General features: G+C 47.3%; 1 pseudogene; it reads left to right on the forward strand.

Annotated features, from left to right (window-relative positions):
- Positions 1–561: 561 nt before the first annotated feature.
- LOC124674012 lies at positions 562–4,074 on the forward strand (annotated as a pseudogene).
- The last annotated feature ends 1,405 nt before the right edge of the window (positions 4,075–5,479 follow it).

Consider the following 5,479-nt stretch of genomic DNA (forward strand, 5'->3'; position numbering starts at 1 on the left):
TTGTTCGGATTTTAGCGGGAATGCTGGAATCCTCGTGGTACTGTTTTTTGGGTGTCATAGGGTCTAGGCCAATGCACATTCCACACATGTTGTGGTATTGCACGTAGATGTGTGCGATTCTAATTTGCACGAATCACAATGTAAATCTTACTATTTTAGAGTTAATTAAAACTAAGCTAATTCTCAGTTGATTAAAACTACCACTATGTGCAATTCTAATTTGCACGAATCATCATATAAATCTAACTATTTTAAGTTAAACTAACACTAAGTTAGTTCTCGGTTGATTAGAACTACCAAAAGGTTAATTCAACGGCAGTGCATTACAGTCTCATCAGCTCCCTCGAGCCTCCAGGTCTGCCCTCCACGGCTCCACTATCCATCTCCACACTTTGTTTAGACCTCAAAATATCATTTTCCTGTCATCCATGTTTTTCTTCTGACTCGATCTACTTATTTATTAGGTCTTGACCCTTGACTTTGTCTATCTCCAGCATGCAATTGCTGAGTAAAGCACTCACACCCTGTCACCACTCCCACTAGACACTAGTGCTCCTCCTGCAATCCAGCCCCCTCTCATGTCATCCCTCTACATAGTACACTTTTGCAGGCGTACCACTACTAATAATTGCTTCCTTCCCTCTCCATTTCTTCTTGATTTGTTGTTACTCTAAAGATCACCACCAACCACCCTCCCCTAAACCACACCCAGGCTACACACCACTCTCCTCCTTACCAGAGTCCAATCTTTTTTATCAAGAACAAATTAACAACCCCTCACTTTTCGCCCCAGAATAATCGTCCAATCTTAGTATATTTGCCTACACATTGCTCCCAAATCCAATGTTTTGGGCCCTATCGCCCCTCAAATCCCCCCTTTTTCATCACTCCATCCTGTCCTAAATCCCCTTCTCCCTCCCTCTCTCAAAGTCCAACTTTTCCCACTGGCTGCATCGTCTGCAAAACCCAATCTTGGACACCTTGATTGCCCATTTATTCTTCGCAGGAATCCAGCCTTTCTGCATCCAATTCTCTGCCGGAATCCAAGCCTTGGCAGGCTGCCCTATTCAAAACCCAGTCCTGAGCACCGAATTCTGCTCAAAAGCCAGAGTTGTTGCGGAGATCCACCGTTTCTGGTTGAGCTCGCCGCTGCAGTCCGATGTCGGACTCGGGCCTGTCCCAGAGCACCGTCGTGTTCGGGCTCCACCTGTGGGAGCTCATCGGCATCGCCGTCGGCGCCGCCTTCGTGCTCCTTCTCGTCCTCCTCTCCCTGCTCTGCCTCCTCGCCAACCGCCGTCGCCGTCGCCGCCGCGCCCCGCCCACGCCCGTCCTCCACCTCTCCACCGTCGCGCCCAATGCCCATCCCAAGCACCCCACCAAGCCACCCAAGGACATCCAAGAAGTGCCCTCTCGCGGCGCGGCGGCCCCGCCGCCGCTTCCAAGGTGCCGCTCGCACAGGTGCTCCAGGCCACCCCGCAGGAGTCCATCCAGATCGAGACCGGCAAGGAGCACCGCATCACCTTCCCGGAGCAGCCGCCGCCCCACCACCAGCGTAGCGGAGGAACGTCGTCGCGCGGGGCCAGCGGCGAGAGCCGCGGAGGTGGTGGGGAGCCGGGTGTGCCCGAGGTGTCCCACCTGGGGTGGGGCCACTGGTACACTCTGAAGGAGCTGGAGGCAGCGACGGCAATGTTCGCCGACGAGAAGGTGATTGGCGAAGGTGGCTACGGCATCGTGTACCACGGCATTCTCGAGGACGGCACACAGGTTGCCGTCAAGAACTTGCTGAATAATAGGTAACAAAGCTTCCCATGAACTGAAGTATTGCCAAATTTAGAAGCTTGTTTTTTTATATGCGCCTAGTTTAGAATGTATTGATTTGAAGTTTAAGCAAGATGTATGCTTTACTGACTGCATCGGGCTCACTGAATGGAGATATTGACAATTCAGATGCTGACATTGTGCAAGAACTTGATAAAAAAGAAGACAAGTCGTTATCCTAGTCTAACATTTCATTATGGTTAGCATGCTTAGTGTGGAAGCTGCCTTTGAGAGGCCCAAATGTGTGATGCTGTGTAACGTGTGGTTTTTGTGTTGCTGAATTTGGTAAAATACCTGGTTTGTTAGGGGACAGGCAGAGAGGGAATTCAAGGTTGAAGTTGAAGCAATCGGGCGGGTGCGGCACAAAAACCTCGTGCGGCTGCTGGGATACTGTGCTGAGGGTAACCAAAGGTACCTCCTTGTGTGATAAGTTGGACAGCGGTATTCCAGAAATGAGATGCTTGTAATAAAACTTGTTGTATACGAATTCTTTTTAGGATGCTTGTCTATGAGTTTGTCAATAACGGAACCTTGGAGCAATGGATTCACGGTGATGTTGGTCCTGTGAGCCCTCTTACATGGGACATAAGAATGAAGATTATTCTTGGATCAGCAAAAGGGTAAGCGCATGTGAGTTATTGCTGATTTTTAAAATATTTTTCACTGCTTAGTACTTACACCAAGTTACCTAATTCTGCAGTTTAATGTATTTGCACGAGGGACTTGAGCCAAAGGTTGTTCACCGTGATGTCAAGTCAAGCAATATCCTACTTGACAAGCGTTGGAACGCCAAGCTTTCTGATTTCGGGCTAGCAAAGCTTTTGGGCTCAGAGAGGAGTTATGTCACGACCAGGGTTATGGGGACATTTGGGTTAGTGCGCTACTTATAATATCAAAATCACAGATGAGACATGAACATAGTTGCTTATGTATCTCTTGTTATTTGCAGGTACGTTGCTCCAGAGTATGCAGGCACCGGCATGTTGAATGAAACTAGTGATGTCTATAGTTTTGGGATTCTTATTATGGAAATAATATCTGGTAGGGTACCAGTAGATTACAACAGGCCACCTGGAGAGGTTAGTAATGGCTGCACCTCCTCATAACCAGTGCTCAGTTAAACTGCTCATCAAATGCATTTACAGAATCTGCGGATTAATCTTTTCAGGTTAATCTTGTTGAATGGCTGAAGACGATGGTCAGCAGCCGAAATTCAGAGGGGGTTTTGGATCCCAAGATGACTGAGAAACCTACTTCTAGGGCATTGAAGAAGGCTTTGCTAGTGGCTCTGCGATGTGTCGACCCTGAAGCTCGCAAAAGGCCAAAGATTGGTCATGTGATTCACATGCTTGAAGTTGATGATTTCCCATACAGAGATGTAAGTCACCATGAAATGATGATTTTTATCTTTACTTTTAAGTACCTGTTATTTGGATATCGCAATCATCATTTTGCAATGTATTTCTTTTACCCCTAATTATATCATGTTACTAAAACAAGAAGGAAATCAAGATGAACACCTTAAGTATAACACAGTGTTCACTTTTGGATCATACCTTATCTCTTGTGCCTATTGCTGAAGGCTCCTTTTGGCAATTGTAACTTCTTTTCTTGGTTACACAAAAATATAGTTTCAACATCTTTCTTTCCAATTTGAAACTTGTTAGATATCTAACTGTCATTCTGTAGATCATGTGTAAAGGAATCCATTTGCATTTTAAGATCTGGAAAGAAAAGAGTAGGCCTCATAACTAGTTCAAAGTCTACTGAAGAAGAGTTTGTAGAGTGAAAGTTTTGCATATATTTATAGTGAAACCTTTATTTGCTCTTATTGCCAGGAACGCCGAGGTGGCAGAGCTCCAGGTCAAGCAAAATTGGCAGAAACACCTTCAAGCGAACCCGGTGATAGTAGCGGAAACGACACACCAAGAGATACACCAAAAGGTCAATCGAAAGCAGACAATATCAAGTGGAGAAATCAAGAGACCTAGCTATCCGGCAAATGGTAATTATTCCAGATCTTTGTGCCTGATCAAGAAGCTGGATAGCGCAAACATACAAACATGCTCGTTTGCTGCTCCAAGGGTTGGATCAGGTGTGGAACCATGCAAGGCGTCTATGGAGATCGTGATAGCATCTGTACATTATTGGATTAATATGTTAGGCATAGAGATTTTTTGGTTGGTTTCTCTGGATCATGTTTATGTACAAGATATTTCCCGTATGATAAAAGCGCTATATACTCTTTGTGGTGAAGTTGAGCATTGCCGATGACCTGGTTGGGGCATTGCTGTTAAACCTCTGAATTTGGCTTCCTTGAGATCCATTTTCTGTTATTATTTCCTACTTGTCACATCAACTGTGGTAATTCAGTTATTCAAGCTGGATGCTCGGGGATGTAACAGATTTGACAGCCAGGGACTGCATGGCATGGTATGGTACTATACTATTATTGCTGGTTCAACCTGGAGGAGAAAAAAAGGAGGAGTTGGTGGCATATGATGGCCTGACCAGACCTAACCTGCCTGGCATTGTTTAACACACAATCACAACTCACGACAATATCATTGTTCAGTCATGCTTGACAATTAAGCCAGCTTATAGCTTGCTGCTAACTGGCAACTAATTGCACACACTCAGATTTTTTGTCAAGGAATATTGTCGGTTTCAAAGAGCACACGAAACCCTGCACAGTGCCTATCCAGAAAAAGTAGGATTCTGGTGGCAATCATGGATGGATGGGATCTGAGGTGATCCAAATTAGACACAAAACGAAATTGATATGACCAAGAAAGAAATAAAGTAGAGACGATATCATTTCGTGTAGATATTTCCTGGAGATGCATGGGGCCGGCGAGAGTTCAGCTTCTCCTACAACCTCGAGTGGCCTAGCTGTCCTCGTGCCGTGCCCGTGCAACTGTCTGTGACGCTTTGCCGGGAACGACCGCCGCCGACGGTTCGCTGTAGGCGTAGGCTGCCACTGCAACGGCCGTTGGTGATCCAGAGTTCAGAGCATCTTCAGCCGCGTCCTCAAACGGCGTCGGATCGAGCGTTTAGATGACGTATTTCCTTCGTGCCGCGTTTGAAGGACGTTGCTTTCAGTCGCGTCCCCCAAATAAAATTTCATATATTTAAAACTTAAGCGAATTCATTCAAACTTGCTATATATTTTCGAACAAAATTCGATTAAATTTGAACTAACCTAATCTAGTAGTACTTGCGGCGGCCGGAGGCGTCGTAGTACCGGTGGAAGTTATACATGTCGTCGGTGACGACCTCCTGCTTGTCGCGCTCGTCGGGCTCATCGACGGGCTCGTCCTTCACCGCGCCGCTTGGTCCAGTCTCACCGTCGTCGGTGAGGTCCACGAGCGGCTTCCCGATGTGGCGGATCGATCACCTCGTTGAGGTCGCCTCTCCAGGTGTCCTTGTCGTTCAGCGACACCAAGCACGCCACTCGTAGCTCTAGGAAGTCCTCGGGGTCATCGCTGCTCACGATGAGACGTTGCTGCCGCTCATACTCCGACAGCAGCGCCGCCTTCCCGGCTGCCTCGTCGTCCTGCTCCTCCTTCACCTCCGGCTTCGGGATGAGGAGGGCGCCGCCGCCGCGCCTTTGCTGCTGCCAACTGCCGCTGCCGCCGCGCCTCGGAATGACTGGCGGCGT

This window comes from Lolium rigidum, chromosome 7 (assembly GCF_022539505.1).
Source record: "Lolium rigidum isolate FL_2022 chromosome 7, APGP_CSIRO_Lrig_0.1, whole genome shotgun sequence".
NCBI classification, from domain to species: domain Eukaryota; kingdom Viridiplantae; phylum Streptophyta; class Magnoliopsida; order Poales; family Poaceae; genus Lolium; species Lolium rigidum.